Source organism: Rhinopithecus roxellana, chromosome 8 (genome assembly GCF_007565055.1).
Source record: "Rhinopithecus roxellana isolate Shanxi Qingling chromosome 8, ASM756505v1, whole genome shotgun sequence".
NCBI classification, from domain to species: Eukaryota; Metazoa; Chordata; class Mammalia; order Primates; family Cercopithecidae; genus Rhinopithecus; species Rhinopithecus roxellana.
This window is the reverse complement of record NC_044556.1, coordinates 47,945,787-47,966,874: the sequence shown is the minus strand read 5'-3', so window position 1 is coordinate 47,966,874 and position 21,088 is coordinate 47,945,787. Positions and strand designations below refer to the sequence as shown.

General features: G+C 45.6%; 1 long non-coding RNA gene and 2 other non-coding genes across 4 annotated transcripts; 1 reads left to right on the top strand and 2 right to left on the bottom strand.

Annotated features, from left to right (window-relative positions):
* Positions 1 to 6,865: 6,865 nt before the first annotated feature.
* Positions 6,866 to 7,029, bottom strand: LOC115899291. Its single transcript, XR_004059042.1, has one exon. It is a non-coding gene; the product is annotated as a U1 spliceosomal RNA (small nuclear RNA).
* Positions 7,030 to 12,937: 5,908 nt separating this feature from the next.
* TRNAN-GUU lies at positions 12,938 to 13,011 on the bottom strand. The gene has a single exon. It is a non-coding gene; the product is annotated as a tRNA-Asn (tRNA).
* Positions 13,012 to 13,020: 9 nt separating this feature from the next.
* On the top strand, positions 13,021 to 14,143 carry LOC104669181. Of its 2 annotated transcripts, none has more exons than XR_004058880.1 (2): positions 13,021 to 13,141; positions 13,915 to 14,143. It is a non-coding gene; the product is annotated as an uncharacterized LOC104669181 (long non-coding RNA). The 2 variants fall into 2 exon arrangements; XR_748948.2 differs by having other exon boundaries at positions 13,912 to 14,141.
* Positions 14,144 to 21,088: the final 6,945 nt, after the last annotated feature.

Here is a 21,088-nt window from a genome sequence, read left to right as displayed (position 1 = left end):
GGAGAAATTTATGGAAAGAGCAGATTGACAGCCTTGAGGTGAGCAGTCTGCAGTGCCTTGCAGAACTGTATGTTGCTTGTTGTTGGAGGACCAAGTTTCAGTTATGGAGAATCTCCATATAAAGGTTGGGTTAGTAATTGCTGTTGGAATGTAGAAGGATAGTAATAAAAATGAGTAAGAAAACTTCATCTTCTGAGTAAGCGTAGAATGCGCCTTGCCACTGGAGGTGTTCCACAAAGGTGAGTAGGCGAGAGAACCACTGTGTTGGGCTGGGGTCTGGGGGCAAATAGAGATCTGGGGTGATGTGTTGAAACTCTGCCAGATTTGTGTACAGTATGGTGAGGAATCGGGATAGTCATAAAAGGCCTGGAAGCACGTGTTAATTAGGGAAGTTTGGTGAGCTTGAGGCGAGTGGGGGTGAGTTTAGTTGATTCCCACTTGTCGCCTTCTGCGGGGGCCCTCTTTAGTTGTGATATGTGGACCCAGTGTGTGAGGCCTAATAGCTTGGCTGCTGTGTGTGTGGATAGGAGGACAGTATACAGGCCTTTCCACCTGGGCTGGAGGTCTTTGGCCTGGATGTTCTTTAAGTATACTTGATCACCTGGGCTGAGAAAGATGTGTGGATTATAAGTGCCTGTCGGAGGCCAGGCGCGGTGGCTTAAGCCTGTAATCCCAGCACTTTGGGAGGCCGAGACGGGCGGATCACGAGGTCAGGAGATCGAGACCATCCTGGCTAACACGGTGAAACCCCGTCTCTACTAAAAAATTCAAAAAACTAGCCGGGCGAGTTGGCGAGCACCTGTAGTCCCAGCTACTCGGGAGGCTGAGGCAGGAGAATGGCATAAACCCGGGAGGCGGAGCTTGCAGTGAGCTGAGATCTGGCCACTGTACTCCAGCCTGGGCAACAGAGTGAGAATCCGTCTCAAAAAAAAAAAAAAAAAAAAGTGCCTGTCGGAGGTGGGTGTGCTAGTTCTGCATGCTATCTTAGTAGTTGTCTCAAAAGAGTTAAGTATGGAAAGTAATTTGCCAGTGGAGAGGAAAGGGTAGGCAGCTGTTGCAAGGTGAGGGGTCGGCCGTAAACTAGTTCGAATGGACTGAGGCCTGTTGGACTTTGCGGGGTGGCCCGCAGCCGGGTTAAGGCTAGAGGCAGGAGGGTTACCCAAGACTGTCGAGTCTCGAGTGAGAGTTTGGTGAGTTGTTGTTTGATTAGTCCGTTGGCTTTTTCTACTTTACCTGAGGACTGGGGTCTATAAGGGATGTGGAGTTTCCAGGTGATGTGTAGGAGGGCTGCCACCTGTTGGACTACCTTGGAGATGAAGGCTGGGCCATTGTCAGACTGGAGGTGAGTGGGAGGCCGAACCTAGGAATAATGTGCTCAGTGAGTATGGAGGCAACTATATTGAAAGTCTCTCCTGTGGTAGGATAGGCCTCTATCTATCCTGAAAAGGTATCAACGAGGGTTAAGAGATATTTGAATTTTTTATGTTTTGGCATGTGGGTAAAATCAATTTGCCAATCTCCGCCTGCTTGGTGTCCTCTGAGTTGGTGACTTGGGTGGGAGTTGCATAATGCGCCTTGAGGATTTGACTTGAGGCATGTGGAGCACTGTTGGTTGATTATAATTAGGTGTTTCATGAGTGTAGGGCAGTGGATAAGGGGGCTTAGAAGGTTATATAGAGCTCTGGGTCCTATGTGTAAGGAATTATGTATGTCTCTTAAGATGGTGTGGAGTTGTGTTTTAGGAATAACTAATTTATTATTGATGTAAATCCAATTGTCTGTGGCTAGTCTGGCTGTTGAGTCTTGTAATAGTTTGGTTTTTTCTTCCTGGGTGTAATTAGGGTTATATTGGGGAGAAAGAAAACAAACAGAAGGAAGTGTAGGGGTGGAGAATCCAGCAGCCGATTTGGCAGTGGTGTCAGCAAAATTGTTGCCAGCTGCCACCGGGTTAGATGGAGTCTGATGACCTTTACAGTGTATGATGACTACTTTGGAAGGTGCTGATAAAGCGTCTAGCAGTTTAAGTATTTGCTTTTTGTTGATTATGGGGGTACCACAGGTGGTTAGGAACCCTCTTTCTTTCCAGATGACAGAATGGGTGTGTGCAATTAAGAAGGCATACTTAGAATCTGTGTATATGTTTACTGTTTTTCCTCTAGACAGGAGGAGAGCCCTAGTTAGTGTGGTAAGCTCCGCCTGCTGTGATGTTGTTCATTGTGGTAAAGGCTTAGCTTCTAGGACAGTGGATGATGTAACTACCGCGTATCCTGCCTGCCTGTTTCCTTGAGAATTTATAAAGGAACTGCCATCCACAAATAGGGTTAACTGTGGGCTCTCCAAGGGTTGGTCATGTAAATGCACGTGACTAGGTGGTTGGGCCTCTAAAAGTTCTGGACAGGAGTGTTCAGTATGGTGTTGTTTGAGAGGGTTGGGGAGTAAGGTTGCTGGGTTTAGAGAGGAGCAGACTCCTAGGACAATGGTAGAGTCTTCTATGAACAAGAGGTGGAAAAGTTGGAGCCTGGACGGGGTTAGGTGGCTGATACTTTTGTGGGCAATAAGGTCTTGAAGGCGGTGGGTAGAGAAGACTGTCAGGCTGCAGCCTCTGATGAGTTTCTTTGCTTCCTGGGTTAGACAGGCTGCTGCTGCTAGGGCCCGAAGGCAGGGCTGCCACCCTTGTACAGTGGGATCTAATTGTTTGGATAGATATGCCACAGGACGGTATGTGGTGCCTACAGGTTGGGCTAAAAGGCCAATAGCAACTTTTTGTCTTTCATCTATGAAAAGCTGGAAGGGGCGTTGGAAGTCTGGGAGTGAGAGAGTAGGATGTGAGAGAAGGCAGTTTTTTAGGTGAGTGAAATGTTTATAGATTAACTTTGGGTTAGACAAAGGTCCTTGGGGAGTCTCCTTGACAGCTGCATATAGAGGTTTAGCCAAGATTCCAAAATTAGGAATCCAGTGTCTGAAAAACCCTACTAGGCCTAGGAAGGATTGGATTTCTTTAGCATCTTGGGGAGGAGAAAGATTTTGTATTAGAGTTAAAATGGTCTGTGGTGAGTGAGCGCATTGTGGGAGTGATTTTAATGCCTAAATATATGACACATTGTTGTGAGAGTTGAGCTTTGTATTTGGATACTCGGTAACCTTTGTATCCTAGATGATTAAGGAGGATTGCAGGGTCCAAAAGAGAGTCCTGTCTCATGGGACTACAGAGTAAAAGGTAATCTACATATTGGAGAATTTTACTATTTGTAAGAGGACAGGAGGCCAAGTCTTTTGCAAGGGCTTGCCCAAAGAAATGGGGGCTATCTCGGAATCCTTGGGGAAGCACTGTCCATGTCAATTGGGTGGAGGCATGGGTGTCTGGGTATTCCCACGTAAAGGCAAAGAGAAACTGACAATCTGGGTGTTAAGGGAATAGAGAAAAATGCATCTTTTAGATCTAGCACAGTAAAGTGTGTTGTGTTAGATGGGATAAGAGACAGAAGGGTATAGGGATTGGGAACTACTGGATGCGTGGGGCAAACAGCCTCATTGATAAGACGAAGATCTTGCACTAACCAAAAAGTCCCATCTGCCTTCTTTACAGGTAGGATTGGGGTGTTACAGGGGGAATGAGTGGGGATGAGGATGTGTTGGCTGAATAACCTAGTAATGATTGGTTTTAGTCCTCATAAGTGTTGTGGAGAGAGAGAGAACTGTGGGCGGGTTGGAAACTGAGATGGGTTTTTAAGTTTTATGAGTATTGGTGAATGATGGTCCGCCACGACAGGAGTGGAGGTGTCCCACACTTTGGGGTCTATAGGAATGGGGAAATTAGGGAAAGGGTTAGTAGGGTTGTTGGAGTCATTTGAGTTAGTTAATACTAGAAGTAGATGGCAGACGGGGTGGGGGGAGCTAGTAGGAAGGGAGATACAGGCTTTCAGTTGACTTAGGATATCTCAGCCTAGTAGAGGAGTGGGGCATGAGGGGATGATGAGGAACGAGTGTGCAAAATAGTTATTGGCCAGGCAGCAATTAAGAGGTGGTGGTCTAAGAGGACTAGACAGAGTGCCTCCAACTCCTATAACTGAAATGTGAGATGGGTGACTAGGTCCACTAAATGATGGCAAAACAGAGTAGGTAGCCTCCATATCCACAAGAAAAGAAACTGGCTTACCCGCTACCTGCAGAGTTACCCAAGGCTCGGCGAGGGTGATGGGGGTCCCCGAGTCCAGGCGCCTTCAGTCGTCGTCTAGGTGTAAGAGCTGGAAGGAGCTCCCCGGGTCCTGAGAAGGGACATCACGTTGAGACGCTATGCCCGTTTTCAGGGTGGGGCAATCTGACTTCCAATGCCCTTCTTCTTGGCAAGCCGGGCAGGGTGTGGATGGCGGGCGAGGATTGGCACAATGACTTGCCCAATGTCCGCGTTTGCCACACTTAAAACACGGTTTTGTTGGACCTGTAGGTTGGGCCTGTGGGCATTTGTCAGCCCAATGACCTGGGTTGCCGCACTTGTAACAGGCCCCCTTTGTTGCCTTAGTAGGCTTACCTCCTGGCCTGGGATTGAGATAAGGTTGCAGGGCTGCCACTAGTGCTTGGGCATTGAGGGCTGCCTTCTGTTTGGCCCTATTTTGTCTCTGGGCCTCAGCTGTCTCTTCTCGCGAATTAAAAACTTTAAAAGCTAGCTTGACTAAATCTTGGATGGGGGTCTGAGGACCATCTTCGGCTTTTTGGAGTTTTTTCCTGATATCTGGGACCGATTGTGAAATAAAATAAGATGCCAAGATAATGTCCCCGGCTGGGGAGGCTGGGTCTAATCGGGTATACTGGGTTAAAGTCTCTGTTAGCCTATTTAAGAATGTGGCCGGATTTTCATCTGGACCTTGAATAATTTCTTTTAATTTATTAAAATTAACTATTTCGTTTGAGGCCGCCTGCATACCTGCCAGGAGGCATTGGGTCATGATGTCTCGCCTTCGGCGACCCGGCTGGCCTACTTGGTAGTCCCACTCTGGGTCAATAGATGGGACTTCTTGTTCCCCTACTGGAACAGCAGCATCCGTTAAGTGTAACTGATCTGCATGCTGCCTGGCTGCCGCTAGGATGCGCTCTCGCTCCTCAGGGTTTAGAGTAGAGATAAGAATGACATGGAGGTCGTGCCAGGTTAGACCGTAGACCTGGCACAGGTACCTGAATTCTTTGGTATAAACCGTAGGGTTGGCAGAGAAGTCTCCTAAGCGTTTTTCAATCGTGGAAAGATCTGCTAGTGAGAAAGGGACATGGACCCTGACTATACCTTCTGCACCGGCCAGCTCGCCAGCTCGCGTAGGGGGGCCAGAACCGTAGGGGGTTGAGGGGTAGGAGTGGGGGTAACAGCAGGGCCTGAACAATCTTTGGAACGGGTGTGAGAGGATATGGGTGAATCAAGGTGGCAAGAGGGAGGTGCTGAGGGGGCGGGGGAAGGGGAGGCAGGTGGAGCCAAGGTAGAGGCGGAATTGCAAGGGGGCAGAGTGTAGGGTGGAAGGGGAGGGGAGGCGGCTGCTGGAGGTCTGAAATGGGAGTTTCCGAGATCCTCGGACAGGTAGGACAGGAAGGATGACTCCTCTTTGTCCGACCCCACGGGGACCCCAGCCCTGGCCAACATGACTTGGGCCAAGGAGCATTGGCTACATAAATCTGGTCGAGAGCGTAAATCCCAAAATCCTTGTATATAATTTATTTCACACCACTTGCCTAGGCGCTGGCAAAAATTGCCGAGCTCGATTAAAATATTACAATCTAGGGTGCCTTCAGGTGGCCATTGGGACTGATTGTCTAGTTTATATTGCGGCCACGCCACAGTGGAGAGGAAAATTAGTCGCTTTCGCTTTAGATCCTGCTCTAATTGTAGGGTTTTTAGGTTGCCTAATAAACACCCTAAAGGGGTGTCTCCTGGAATTTTGGACTGGGGATTACCCATTGCCTTTCTTTGGCTAATGGAAACCGGGCTCTGGCTGACTCCAAAGCGTCCTTTGGAATCACTAGAGACCTGCGGCTTGTGGAGCCGTAAGTGGATGGAGAGACTTCTGAGCAGACGTCTCTGTCTCAGAAGACTTCCTATGGGTCACCTGGTGACCTTAAGGGTGGCCTCGGGCCTGCGCAGGACTTCTTGGCCAAGGAGTGGGAAAGAAAGACAAAGGGCACTTACCCCAGGAGATTCTGGAGGAATGGATTGGTAGAAAGCAGTTATTTGGGTCCTGGTCCATCCGCGGGGTGGAAGGAGGAGGCTCCTCTGACCTTGGGGAACCCTGAGGAGGTCTCCTCACGGGTTTGGGCACCACCTGATTTATTTAATCTCTTTCAGTCAGGAAAGAGTTAGGCGCTGGAGTCAAGTGGTAGGAAAGAAAGAACTTTATTGACCAACGGGTCAGGGCTCTTGGGTGAAGTTCACCGGTCCTCTAAGTGGGTCCAGGGAAGTCCCGCCGGCGGTCTCGGGCAACGGTTCCTTGGTCCACAAGCAATAGGGCTAGCACAAAAATCTTACAAACGCCTGTGGGGGCTGCGGTTAGAAGCAGAGTCTGTGTAAAAGGTGACTGGGGGCTCAGGAAAAACACAAAGATTTTTACACAGCCTGAGGACCCAAGAGACTGGAAACCATGGCTCTGCAAGAAGCAGTCCATCTTAGAAAGGGAAGAGCTGTACGGCCTTCGCACTAGTTAGGTTGTATTAAAAAGGCTCACAAGGGCTGACGCTTCATATTTCTCTTGCGGGATAAAGAATGGCGACATGTTCCTTTCTGTTCCCCAGCCTTCCGAGTACAAAAATTAACCCTTAAAACGCCACCCAAGACCCAAAACAGTAAAAGTAACTTTCAGCGTATGATCTATTCTTTAAACGACGAAAAATTCAGGGGAAAGCGCGAACGCAGTCCCCCACTACCACAAATTATGCAGTCGAGTTTCCCACATTTGGGGAAATCGCAGGGGTCAGCACATCCAGAGTGCAATGGATAAGCCTCGCCCTGGGAAAACCACCTTCGTGATCATGGTATCTCCCCTGCCAGGTAAGTATGAGTTTCTGCACCTCCGCCCCGCCACAGCCTCATACGTCTGACCCTTTACACACAAGGTCACTTGCCCCGCGCACTCCCGAGCCCTTCTAGCCCTGGCACACAGCTGGGACTCTCAGGCCCGACCAGCTGTCCTGAACGCGCTCCCACGGCACGGGAACTCCTTCGTGGGAAGCAGCAGGTAGGGAAGCAGCAGCCCCTGCGCTGCCTCATCTACATAGAAGTCGCCCTCTCCGTGATGTCACCGACAGTGCCTTTCCCAGTCCCCGTCTGCTTTTCTGTCACTTAGCCGACCAGCCCGCTGCTGGAGCCGGCAAGAGGAAGTGACGTCTTTCTCTCCCTTTTTCCCTCCCGCCCCCGCATCTGTTCTCTCCCAAAGAAGCGGGTCTTTAGCCTGCATTGTGAAGCAACCGTTGGGCGGCCAGCTGGAGCATGGGCACCCTTCTTCAAATAATGGCTTTTAATTCGCGGACTAGAACGTTTAAGATTGCAAAAGAAATCGGTTCTCTTCACACCCTTAGCCATGTAATGTAGCATTACGCTTGAAATTGGAAGCCATTCAATATCAGCAAGAAACCATATTTATGAAACTGAAGAGGCTGCTCAGATGACTGTAAACCAGCCTTCCTTACTGCTTTTATCACTGGTAATGTTATAAAGACAGTTGTCCAGTTTCATGAATCTCGTAGTTTTTTTTTTCCTTTCCAAATTCAGTACTGTAGAAAAATATGCTGCCCCAGAAGAGGTGATTGGACACTCAAGCGTGGTGTTGGACTTTGTCATCTCTTGCACAGCCATCTCCAGACCTTAGTGCTTACCTCATGTTAGTATTTTATATTCTGCAAAGACAAAAACCAAAATAATCCAAATTTGACACGAATACCTGGGATCCATCTTATTTGAGATGTTTAACACATGTCTGGATCATCTTTTCTTATATTGGATTATAATGCAAGAAACACTGTGAAGTAAGCAAAGTTGGCATGCCCAAGTCAAAGACCATTTGAATATTTACAAGCAGATTTGAGACAGGAATAATACAGAATGGTCACAGGATAACAAATTCTAGGCAGCAGATTTACATGACTTGAGGCTATGGGCTGAGAAGATGCTGAAAAACCAGGTTGTGGACCAAGCTGGCTAAGACTGACTAAACCCAACGTGGTGCTGGATGTGACACAGGTTTTACCTAGGCCCTCATTATATGTTCATAACATATATGCTCATTAACAATATATGCTCATTAACATGTGATTAACATAAATCACATACCCACCAGCACCATGACAGTTCTGAGACCAATATTTGATGTAAAAATGGATGGCACCACAGTTCTGAGACATCTCCACCTTTACCCAAGAATTTTCATGAATATTCCACTCTTTGGTTAAAGAAACCCATCAAGATGAAACCCCAGAACCCATTGTTCTCTCTCGGGTATGCCCGAACTCACGTTTCTTGAGTGTGTACTTTTTGCTTTGCAATAAATCTCTTCTTTCACTATTTGCTGACTCATCCTTGACTTCATTCTCCAGATGGTGTCAAGAGCCTGGACACCACAGCTATGATCAAGGTCAAACCAGAGTCTGGGAACCTCCCCTGGCCCACCAGTATCAGATTCTATTCCATTGTTCAAATCACAAAACATTGAGGGGAGAATTCTCCTTGGAGACCATAAAGTAAAGATTCTGTGGCATGGCGGCCAGTTAGGCCACTGGAAGGCATGGCAAAATATTGAAAATGAGGGATAGGGTGACAGTGTAGCAACTGCTGAATACTAAATACTTGATCCAGGCCCCATTCCCTGGATACTGACAGGGAGACACATTGTCCAGGTAGTAGTGGAGAAATACTTTCTGGGTATCTGACCAGCCTTTGTGGAAAGAACTGGCACCATCCTGCAGATGTAACCACCTGATGGGTTCTTCCTGCCCACTGTACACACAAAATCAATTCACGGAGACCATGGCATTGCAGTAAAGAGTTTAACTGACACAGGCCAGCCACAACCTGTGGGAGACAGAGTTATTACTCAAATCGATCTCACTGAAGGCTTGGAGGTAAGGGATTTTTCAAAGATAGTTTGGTGGGGAGGGGGGGCTAGGGTTTGGGCAGTGCGGAGTGTTAGGGATGAAATCACAGGGGTGTGGAAAATGGCCCTCCTGCATTGAGTCAGCTTCTGGGTGGGGGCTAAGGGACTGGTTGATTTTCAGGCCAAATGGTGCCATCCAGTAGTCAGACATGCAAAAGCCTGAAAAGACATCTCAAGAGGCCAATCTTAGGTTCTACAGTAGTGATGTTCTTCACAGTAGTAATTGGGGAAGCTGCAAATCTTGTGACGTCTGGAATAATGGCTGGTAATTATTTAATGAGGCACACATCTTAGTAGAATTCAGGCCCCTTTCATCCTTCTAACTTGGTGGCCTTTCATTAGTTTTACAGGGGTAATTTAGTTTTGGGGAAGGTTATCATTTAAACCAACCTTTTTGGCTGTCCCCAACCTTTTTGGCACCGGGGACTGGTTTCATGGAAGACAATTTTTCCATGGAATGGAAGGGGGTGGTGGATGGTTTCTGGATGAAACTGTTCCACCTGAGGTCATCAGGCATTAGTTAGAGTCTCATAAGGAGTGCGCAATCTGGATGCCTCACATGCGCAGTTCCCAATAGGGTCTGAGCTCCAATGAGAATCTAATGCCGATGCTGATCTGACAAGATGGTAATGCTTGAAAGCCTGCAGCTCACCTCCTGCTGTTCAGCTGGGTTCCTAACAGGCCATGAACCAGTACCTGTCTTGTGGCCCTGGGGGTTGGGGACCCCTGATTTAAACTATAAACTCAATTTTTCCCAAAGAGAGCTTGGGAGAAATTGCACAGAAATGAGCAAAGAGAGCCAGCCTGTGAGGCTAGAACCAAGATGGAGTCAGCCATGTCAGCTTTCTCCTATGGTCAGAATTTTGCAAAGGTAGTTTTTGAGGGACTACATTGGACACTTGTTAAAAACATGAGATGGATTTTATTGTATGTACTACAGTAGGCAAGAGAGACCAGCAGAGAACTGAGCTCAACCTCAAATACAGCAGGAAGAGTTGAAGATTATAGCCAATTGCAAGATAAGAAAGTCAGTGGATGAAAAATTACTAAGAGGAACTTGATTAGCTATCAAAGGTGGTTGGGAGGACTCTTGCTAAGCTAGACTCAACAGTATTATTTTCTGAAACTGGACTTGGCAGGCCAAGAATCAATAGAGAAAAGGGCTCAGAGGAAAGCACTAAGGTTTGGTCAAAGATGGAGTCCTTGTCAACTCTACATTGAAGCTTCTGCAAATAAACGAAGACCAACCAAATGAAAAAAAGCAAAAGCTATTTATTCTGAGCTTGCTATAGAAGGGAGTCAGCCACTGTTACTTGTGTTTTGGCAGAGACTTGAAGGTAGTCAGAAGGGTGGGAAAGCTTTTTAAAAAGAAAGGCTTCAGGTATGCTTGGACTGGAGGCTGTCAGCATGGTGAAGCTGTAGATGAAAAAATCAAAATATTTTACTCCAGAATATATTTCTTTGGCATATTTTAAGATGACTGTCAGAGAGCCAGCAAGCAGAAGTAACTCTGCAAAACTGTCTTTTATAAGGGAAATTTACACCTGCAGAAAATCTGCATTAATCCAGCCTTCGCTTGTCAGGATTGAGAAATAAAAATAAGCCCTAGGCCCTACAACGAACTGAACGGACTCCCTCTTGGCTGACAGGACCGCAGAGAAGCCTTGAAAGCTGTTTCTGGTTGTGACAGGATAGGTTTTCGGACATGCCCCCTTAATACCCCTCCCTCACTAACTGCCATTATGAGGCAGAACAGCAGAGGGAATTGGAAGTTGGATAAAAGGCAGAATGAGTAAAAGCAGAAACAGAAGCAAGGTGATGGGGTGGGAGAGCAAGAAGCAAGATAAAAGGCAGAAGTTGAGTAGCCAAAACAAAAAGTAAGATTAAAAAAAGCAAGCAAGCCTGGGCGCGGTGGCTCACACCTGTAATCCCAGCATTTCGGGAGGCCAAGGCCGGCAGATCGCCTGAGGTCAGAAGTTTGAGACCAGCCTGGCCAACATGGAGATACCTGGTCTCTACCAAAAATACAAAAAGTTAGCTGTGCCTGGTGGTGCACTCCTGTACTCCCAGCTACTCAGGAGGCTGAGACAGGAGCATTGCTTGAACCTGGGAGGCGGAGGTTGCAGTGAGCCAAGATTGCACTACTGCACCCCAGACTGGGCAACAGAGAGAGACTCTGTCTCAAAACAAACAAGCAAACAAACAAACAAAAAAAAAAAACCAGCAAGGACCCCCATTGCTGGCAAGATCCAAAGCAGTAAAGGGGCAGCTCCTCAGAGATAGACATGTGCATTAGAGAAAAAAAGTATCCTTAACCTGATATGGTTACCATATTACCATATGATAATCAGCTCATTAAAACTTATGTATATGGAGTACATATCATGCATGTACTTAAAATTATGGGATGGAGGCAACGTGCAAGCACACGAGGGCCAAAGTAACTAAGCAACCCACCTATCAATCTAAAGGCAAACAATGGCTAAAGAGTAGGCATCTTTGTGAAAAGAATAAAAACCACACATAAAAAGACCCAAAGTACACCAAACTAATACTGATCTCATCTCCCAGAGGTCAGCCCACTCTCTCCACTCTGAGAGTGTTACTGTGCTTAATAAACTTTTGCTTTGCTTTGCTGCTTTGTGTGTGTCATGTACAGTTCTTTGTTTGGGACACCAAGAGCCTGGAACTGCACAGCACCATCTGGTAAGAATTAGGATTTTTTTTCCTAAGCGTTAACAAACCAACTCTTTGGAAAGACTTGCTTCACTACTGTTATCAACCAGCAGCCTGATACTTTCCCTCCCTTTTGTGGTTTTGACAAAGCAAGCAAGCAGCATTCCCTCCTGATAAGAGACCACCCACCTAGGAAATGATTCTGTCCAGACTACAGAGGATGTGCAGAGAGGGTTTTCATGTCCTCTGCTTCAGCTTTTGACATCAGAGGGCCACAAACTCCACTCTCAGATAGCTAATGCCACCATTTTATGAACATGGGCCCCATGGAGAGGCACGAAACTCAATTGCACATCTTCCCATTTTTCCTCTTATATTCATATTGGAATATTATTTGGTACTGCTCCCGTGAAAGATACATTTGCAGAATGTACTCAAATTAGAAGCATTATATAAACACTATAATGTAGCAATGGCGCATCCAGTTCTCTACACTATAGAAATATCTGTGGTGTAGACATTTCCACAATGACCAAAGATATGTGTACAAGAATGTTGACTGCAGCATTCTTTGTAATCCTAAAACCATGAAACCAACCGCATCCCAAAAACATTTATTTATTTATTTATTTATTTATTTATTTATTTATTTATTTTTGAGATGGAGTCACACTCTGTTGCCCAGGCTGGAGTGTAACCATCCCAGCTCACTGCAGCCTCCACTTCCCAAGTTCAAATGATTCTCCTGCCTCAGCCTCCCGAGTAGCTGGGATTACAGGTGCATGCCACCACACCTGGATAACAAAAACATTTTGAAAAGGGTTAAATAAATCATGCACAAACTGGGGAAAAATACTGTTTTCAAAAATGATGGAGAGGATCACTATGATGATGACTGATTCCACTGGTCACATTATTGATAGAGCAATCAGTAAATCCAGGCACATCCTGGAGATGCTACTGGACTCATTACTAAAATATGAAAAACTGGAGGCATGTAAATCACTCGTTTAAGCATATAACGCACTGAGTTAGAATTTTATCACGCCAGAAGTGGGTTCCTAGCACTCCGTTTCAGGATAAAATCTTCCCCATTTATGTAGTGATTGACAATGCGTGCATGCTTTGAAAGTTGCAATAAGCGTCCCTGGGTGGGCTCGAACCACCAACCTTTCGGTTAACAGCCGAACGCGCTAACCGATTGCGCCACAGAGACAAGGGCTGCTGATTCTACTACGCGATATATGAAGGGCGCACTCACTAAACTTCCTCAGTCCCTTTTATTCTCAGGGCCCGCCCGGCAGGACGACTGAGCAAGGCCTTGGAAAACCAGAGAGATTAGAGCGGTGAGTCGCGCTGGTCACGTTGGACACCTGCGCGTTAGGAGATTTTGGAGCCAGACGGAGAGCCGAATGGCCTTCGCCTGCCCTGCCCTTCTCCTGCTTCAGAAGCCCCCAGAAACTCCCCGGTCGGCGACCCAGCCCGAGCCGCCTGGGGTCCCAAGGGAAGCTGAACACCCGGTGGGCTCCCGGGATGGTTCTTCCCGTTCTTTGTGCCGCCTTCACCCAGTGAGGGAGCCTGTGCCCACTCCGCCCAGTCGCTTTCGGGGCCGCTACGGAGCTTCCGCTGCCATCTTCCGATCCTGTGTTCCGCAAGGGGGCTCCACCAGGGCAGGGATGGTGGCGAGGGTCGCTCGTGGGTCCCCTCCCAGGGAGCAGGGTCTGGCACTCCCCAGGCGGCCCGACTAGGACTTGTCGAATGAATCCATCGTCGCCTTTAGGTTTTAGTCCTTTGAAGAGCCCTAAGAGTGGAAATCAAGAGGTTTTTTCCATGGGGAAGTTCTGTTTACAAAGCGTTGATTTCTCGGCACCCCCGTGGGCGGACAGCTGGCAGGGCCTCCGGTGCACCTTCTGCGCGGTGGAGCCGCGGAGACTCAGCTGGGCGGTGGTCGGGTCGTGTGACCGTAGGGCGGGAGCGGGGGAAGGAAAAAGCAAAAGCTGGCAAAGAAGCCAGGGAGTGGTGGACCAGACATCCAGACCTCCTGAGAGGCTCGTGCAGAGGCACAGGTGGGATCTTCTGGAAGTGAGCATTGTTTTTGTTTGTTTATTTATTATAGCAGAATGGGGAAATGGAGAGAGAACCTGAAGGAGCCCCGAAACTCGAGGACCTGTTGCTCCCAAAGAATGACATCTTCCAGAAGTAGACAGAAACATAGGCATCTGGGAACCCTGAAATCCTTGGAGGAGTAGCATCATCATGACACTCTGTGTTCCTTTTTGCAAAGGACTTGCTTCCATTGTTTGTTTGTTCAATTGTCTGTTAAATAAATAAATAAAACCTTTTTCATATATCTTTAAAATTACTTTGGTTCTATTATTTTATGATTACAAATAATGCTGCAGGCATCATTCTTATACACTTCTCATTGCCCACTGGTATATTTCTATAGGGTGGAGGCCTGGAGAGCAGTTGTTCCAGCATAGTGTTTCCATAGCTTTTATTTCATTCCATTTTCTTTCCTTTGTTGCTTTATTAGCTATAACCCTTTTCTTATTTCAGTGGCTGCTTTAGGGTTTCTGGGATACATCTCTAATTTATCACAGTCTGCTTTCAAGTGTCATCATACCGCCCTTTCTGACCTTTATCCTAGTGTTACGTAATTTTACTTTATTTATTATAAGCTTTGTGATTATTATTACTTTTATTATGTCAAATTTTTTTAAATATTTAAATTATAAGAAAACGTATAGTACATGCTTTCTAAATGCCGTTTCCAAGATTTGTTTCTTTGTATAGGCCCACATTTTTATCTGGTATCCTTTTGCTTCTGCTTGGAAGACTCTTAAGATTTCTTGTAGCATGGGTTGGTGAATTCCTTTAGCTTTTGTATGTTTTTCAGTATCCTTATTTCACTCACAGTTTTGAAATTTTATTTTTGCATAGAATTCTAGGTTAACTTTTTTTCTCTAAGTACTTAAAAAATGTTGCCATTTATGAAGCATTGTTATTATAGTATCATCTTTCCTGTGTTTGTAAAAAAGGCATAAAGCCAGTTTCTCGTGCTGGTTATATAATTTTCAGAATGTGTATTTAAAATTAAAATATTAAATTTTACTAAAAAACTAAAAATATTAATCATGAATGTCCTAGATTCATCTTAATTTCCACCAACAGTGCACTTAAAATGTGCCCAACCTGAGGGTCAAACCTACCTGCTGACGTGTAATTTGTGTTTGTGAGACATTCTCGAAAGCATTTGCTTTCCCCAGCCGAGTGATTTTCCTCACATCTGAATGTCTTCAGTGCAAAAGGGAACCTTTTTCTTTGCAAAAATACTTTAAATGTATAAGTGCATTAAATACAAACTTCTCAGTTGCATCCCTGGAATCCATGGAAAGCCCGAGAGAGACAATCAAGTCCTTCAGGATCAAGAACTAAACAAGGGAGGACAAAGTGTGGCTTCTTCACTAGGAGTCAAGCCAAAGTCAACTGATTTGGTCTCCAACGGAGACTGGAACGCGGTTCACCAGTGAGGTGAGGATCCAGCCCAGAGGAGGTGGACTTTCTCTTCATGGTGCCTTCAGATAGGAAGTCTCCTAGGATTTCTTTTTTTCCCTTTGATCTACTTCCAACTCTCCCGTTCTATTTCTTCAAGACCTTTTTTGGATCCCTACTGCGAAGGAGTAGGGTGCCCTTCCCCACTGGTCCCTCTCTGGTGGGGTGTCTTTGGCGCCCAAGTTCACCCGGAACTTTGCTGCCTGCCTCAGACAGCGAGAGGACAAAGGAGGGCGGCGGGTGCGGTGGGAACCAGAGTCACACGCACCTGCGCCTCATGGGCTCCTAGCAAATTGAATAAATGCCCCTGAAGCTTCTCTGCAGGTCACAGGAAAGGGGAGGGTGCGGGAGAAGCTTCAAGAAGCAACGGGAGGACCTGGCCCTGCCCCTGGGCCTTGAAGACAGGCCTGGCCAGGCTGATTTTGACGAGTAGGAACCCAAGGAAAAGGTTCAAGGGCGGCCCAAACCCAGACCCCGAGATTAAGACTCTTAAATAAGTCTGACGGTTTTGAGCCTCCTCCTCATTAGAATCGATCCGGCCTGTATCAGGAGACTCCTTCGCCAAAATTCAGAGACCAAGAAAGAGAAAGATTGGGCAGATCAAAGTCTGTAATTAACCCAAATAGGAAACAGAATTTTTCTGACAAATTGTGTGTATGCTGTGAGAAAAAGACTAGCCTCAAGGAGAGTCTGTTTTTTTGGCTTGAGTGTAGGGAAGAATGGAGTTGCAACCAACAATGTTGCGTTGAAACGGCAGGTGCATCAGGGTGTAGACGTCGAGGAATTAAAAATATTTTTCCCCAAAATACATTTCTTTGACATATTTTGAGATGTCTGTTTAGAAAGCCAGCTGCAGAAGTAGCTCTGCAAAGATGTCTTTTGTTGTGGAGATTTGCATCTGTAGAGAATCTGCATTGATGCAGCCAAGTCTTTCCTTGCCCAGATCTAGGAAAGATGAACTGAGAGTCTGACACCTGTAAAGGTCCGAAAGAAACTTTTAGGGTTTATTCTCTCTGAGAGCTGCTACCTGTAAGATTTCATTTACATATTAAGACCAACTTTGCTAGCCAAGCCTCCTCTTCTCTCCCTCCCACAACCTGTCTTGCCCACAATAAATGGATATACATCTGACTCTGATGGTGCCTGGTTTTGGCCATGCTTTGAGCCCTCATTCATTCCGTTACCTCGAGATGGTATATAAGCATCTGCATCCCATTGTAGGTAGGGTAGGGTAATCACTCTGTGGCTCTCCCCATGTACATGTCAGTATGTTTTATGCCTCTTCACCTACTAATCTGCCTTTTGTGACTTGAATTTTGAGTGAAACTTCAGAGGGTTAAGAGGGAGGGTATCCATTGGCCCCTACAGTTTTGGAGCTATAAGCAGGATAGCAAAGCTCTGCTCTTCTGGAAGCTGCAGTGAAGAACCCAGGATCAGATCAGTTGTTGTAAGGGTAAGAATTTTTTAACAGCCAGGTTCCTGGCCTCCTTCTCTGTGTGGAATCTGATCAAGTGAATAGTAAAAATCAGTTTCTTTTCCCTCTCCAAAATCTTGATTAATGGGAGAAAATAATTTGTGTGACTAGTCTTGAGTGTAGTGACTCTAGTGTGCTTTTTGGTATGTTGTGGTACCAATTCATATTGTTTAATGCCTTTCTTCCCAGAAATTGTCTGTTCCTTTGTCTTTGTCTTTTTGTGTTATTCTGTCATAAAAGGGAGTAGTGGTTGAGGTTCCTTCTCATCTTATTTTATCTCCTTCGAGAGCTTGACATGTGACCAAGTGGGAGCACTTTCTCTTGGTTTCACCTATCTGGTAAGAGGTGGTAACTTTCAAGTCATACTAGGTAGCCTGTCTGAAAATGGTTGGGAACCCGAGCACACTTTTTGTTCTGACTATGTCAAGCTCTTGGGGTTTGCCTTAAGAAGTCCCATCCCTTCAAGGCTTTTGACGTCTCAACTCTTGTTGCCTGATTAGTCCTAGGAAAGCTCAATCCCAAGAGGGCCTACATGGTATCACAGACTCACAGGTCTGTGACTGGAAGCCCCCATAAATGTGTCCAGATGATATCTGGAGGCAAATATCATCCTTAATCATCTGTGGCCTACTCCTTGCATTGAACTTTTTTCTTGGAGGGGAATCTTTGGGATTGCCTCTTCTATGACCTTCCCAGGAAGTTAACCTGGAAAATGACATCCTGGGCTTTCCATAAAGAGGCTATTTGGTTGAATTGCTATTGGAATAATTATACCATTGGAAATTCTAGTTGCCAGTGGAGTGAAGATGGATCCCTTAAATTAGACACCTGAATTTTAAAAAATTTAGAGATCTGTTATTTTAAACAGTTGATAGGAAGATCAAATTTAAAGAAAGGCACATACTAGTGTCATAGCTACCCTTAAAAATTCTCTTGACAATATTATCTGTGTTGTGTAGGGGAAAAATTCTCTTGACTAAATTAAAGAGCAAAATTTGATCCAAAACAAAGTAAAATTCTTCATAAGCTCAAACTGCGTGCTCTGGATCCCTTCCAGGATTCACACTAAAGTCTGCTCTACCTTGCCGTTCAGTACTTAAAGTTCTGTGCTTTTGCTGCCATAGCCTGGGTTCAATTTGCAGTCAGGGAACCAGTTTATTTTGGCTTGATATTTGTGTGGCTTTTGACTTTTTGGAATACCCATTTATTGATCCTCTTCCCTTTCACGGGCAACTTTGTTTGTTTGTTTGTTTGTTTATTAAGATGGAGTCTCACTCTATCACCCAGGCTGGAGTGCACTGGCGCGATCTCAGCTCACTGCAACCTGCGCCTCCCAGGTTCAAGTGATTCTCCCACCTCAGTCTCTCAAGTAGCTGGGATTACAGTCACCTACCACCATGCCTGGCTAATTTTTGTATTTTTAGTAGAAACAGGGTTTTGCCATGTTGTCCAGGTTGGTCTTGACCTCCTGACCTCAAATGATCCTCTCGCCTCGGCTTCCCAAAGTGTTAGGATTATGGATGTGAGCCACCGCTCCTGGCCGTTGGCAGTTTTTGATTTCCTGTCCTTCCAGCTTCCAAAGTTTCTGATGAAAAATCTGTTGATAATCTTATTAAAGATTTCTTGCATGTGACCAGTTGCTTTTCTCTTACCGATTTAAAGATTCTCTGTTTTTGACTTTTGAAAGTTTGATTATAATGTGTTTTGGTGTAGGTCTCTTTAAGTTTTTCTTACTTGGGGTTTGTTAGGCTACTGTGTTTGTATTCATGTCTTTCATCAAATTTGGGAAGTTTTCAGCCATTATTTCTTCAAATATGCTCTCTTGCCCTTCTCTCCCTCTTTAGAAAGTCCACAATGCAAGACCGGGCACGGTGACTCATGCCTGTAATCCCAGCACTTTGGGAGGCCAAGGCAGGAGCATCACCTGAGTTCAGGAGTTTGAGACCAGCCTGACCAACATGGATAAACTATGTCTCTACTAAAAATACAAAATTAGCCGGTCATGGTGGTACATGCCTGCAATCCCAACTTCTTGGGAGGCGGAGGCGGGAGAATCAATTGAACCCAGGAGGCAGAGGTTGCGGTGAGCCGAGATCACACCATTGCATTCCAGTCTGGGCAGCAAGAGCAAAACCCCATCCCATGAGCCCCCAACAACAACAACAACAACGAAGAAATTCCACAATGCATATGTTGGTCCACTTGATGGTCACTTAGGCTCTGTTCACTTTTCTTCAGTTGTTTCTTTATTTCTGTTCCTCAAACTGGATGATTTCCGTTGCCTTATCTTTGGGTTCACTGTTTCTTCTGCCTGCTCAACTTTCTTCAAATGTGACTTTGAATCCCTCTAGTTAATTTTTTATTTCATTTATTTTACCTTTCAGATCCAGTACTTCTTTTTTCTTTCTGTTTTGATTTTCTATCCTTTATTTATATTTTCCTTTTATTCATGCATCATTTTCTTGTCTTCTGCTACATCTTCCTTTAGCTCTTTGGGCACTTTTTTTTTTTTTTTTTTTTTTTTTTTTTTTGAGACGGAGTCTCGCTCTGTCGCCTGAGCTGGAGTGCAGTGGCCAGATCTCAGCTCACTGCAAGCTCCGCCTCCCGGGTTTACGCCATTCTCCTGCCTCAGCCTCCTGAGTAGCTGGGACTACAGGCGCCAGCCACCTCGCCCGGCTAGCTTTTTGTATTTTTTAGTAGAGACGGGGTTTCACCGTGTTAGCCAGGATGGTCTCGAACTCCTGACCTCGTGATCCGCCCGTCTCGGCCTCCCAAAGTGCTGGGATTACAGGCTTGAGCCACCGCGCCCGGCCTACTTTGGGCACTTTTAAGACAGCTGTTTTAAAGTCTGTCAAGTAGAAGTTCCAGCAGGTTTCTTTTTGAATTTTTATTTTTTCTCTTTAATTATTTATTATTTTTCTCTTCATTTTTCCCCATGGCCTAAGCTGAACTTGACTATGAGGTATTTTTCAGTAAGAGTTTCTTTTTTTTTTTTTTACTTTTATTTATTTTTATTGTTGTTGTTGTTGTTGAAAACTGGACATTCAAATCTACTAGTGTGATTAACTCTAGAACTTAGATTCTTCTTCCTCAGGGTTTGCTATATTTTGTTATTGTTTTGTTTTTTTATTATTGTAGGTTGTCTCTATATCAAGGTTAGCCTGAGGTAAAAAAATTATGGTCTTCACAGATGTTTTCTGAGCCTGAACCTTTCCCTGGATGTGTGGTCATTCCCTAATTTTACCTGTATATACAGCTATTCTTGATTATTTTATCCTTTAACGTCTGGCTGCAAAAAGGGGAAAAAGAGAAAAATTGAGGGAGGGTGAAAAAAGGGTACCATCCCTTTAAAGTTTCTGGAAGTTGCTTCAGCTTAGGGTAAGGAGTTTGCCATACTGGGGGGAGGTACAACAGTAGCTGCCAGATGCTTTGTCCTGTGCTGCAATCAGCCATTAAAGAACAGAGACCCAATATGTGCGTGTGTGTGTGTGTGTGTGTGTGTGTGTGTGTGTGTGTGTTTTGAGATGAAGTCTTGCTCTGTCACCCAGGCTGGAGTGCAATGGCATGATCTCAGCTCATTACAGACTTCGCCTCCTGGGTCAAGTGATTCTTGTGCCCCAGCCTCCTGAGTAACTGGGGTTACAGGTGCCTTCTACCATACCTGGCTAATTTTAGTAGAGACAGAGTTTTATCACGTTGGCCAGGCTGGTCTTCAACTCGTGACCTCAGGTAATCCACCCACCTCGGTCTCCAAAAGGGCTAGGATTACAGGCATGAGCCATTGCACCCAGCACAGACCCCCAATATTTGGAGACAGCATCCTTTTTGCCAATTCTGATCCTGAAAGATGTGTGCAGCTTACTGTAGGAACACAAGCTGACTGCCTTGGGGATAGTGTTGGGTAGCTGCTATTGTGCTAAGGGCTGAAATTGACTGAAATTACCTACAATTTCCCATCTGGGCCTTCCTCTGGAAGTTGCAAGCCTTCAGTAGGCTCCAGAGTTCTGAAATATTTACATCAGACAGATCCTGCCAGTGCAGTTGTTGTCTAGATTCCAGGTGCTTCTCATTCCACCATCTTCCTAGGATACCCTCTGACCTTCTAGATTTTGAATTCAGTCAAGCTGTTCTGTAACAGTTGGGGAGGAAGCCAACAAAGATCCTGCTAAGAAAGCTCCCTGGAAAAGAATGTTCAAAAGTAACACAAATATCAAACAGGAGAGAAATTGATTTAGGAACCAAACCCAGGTTGTCATGGTGAAAA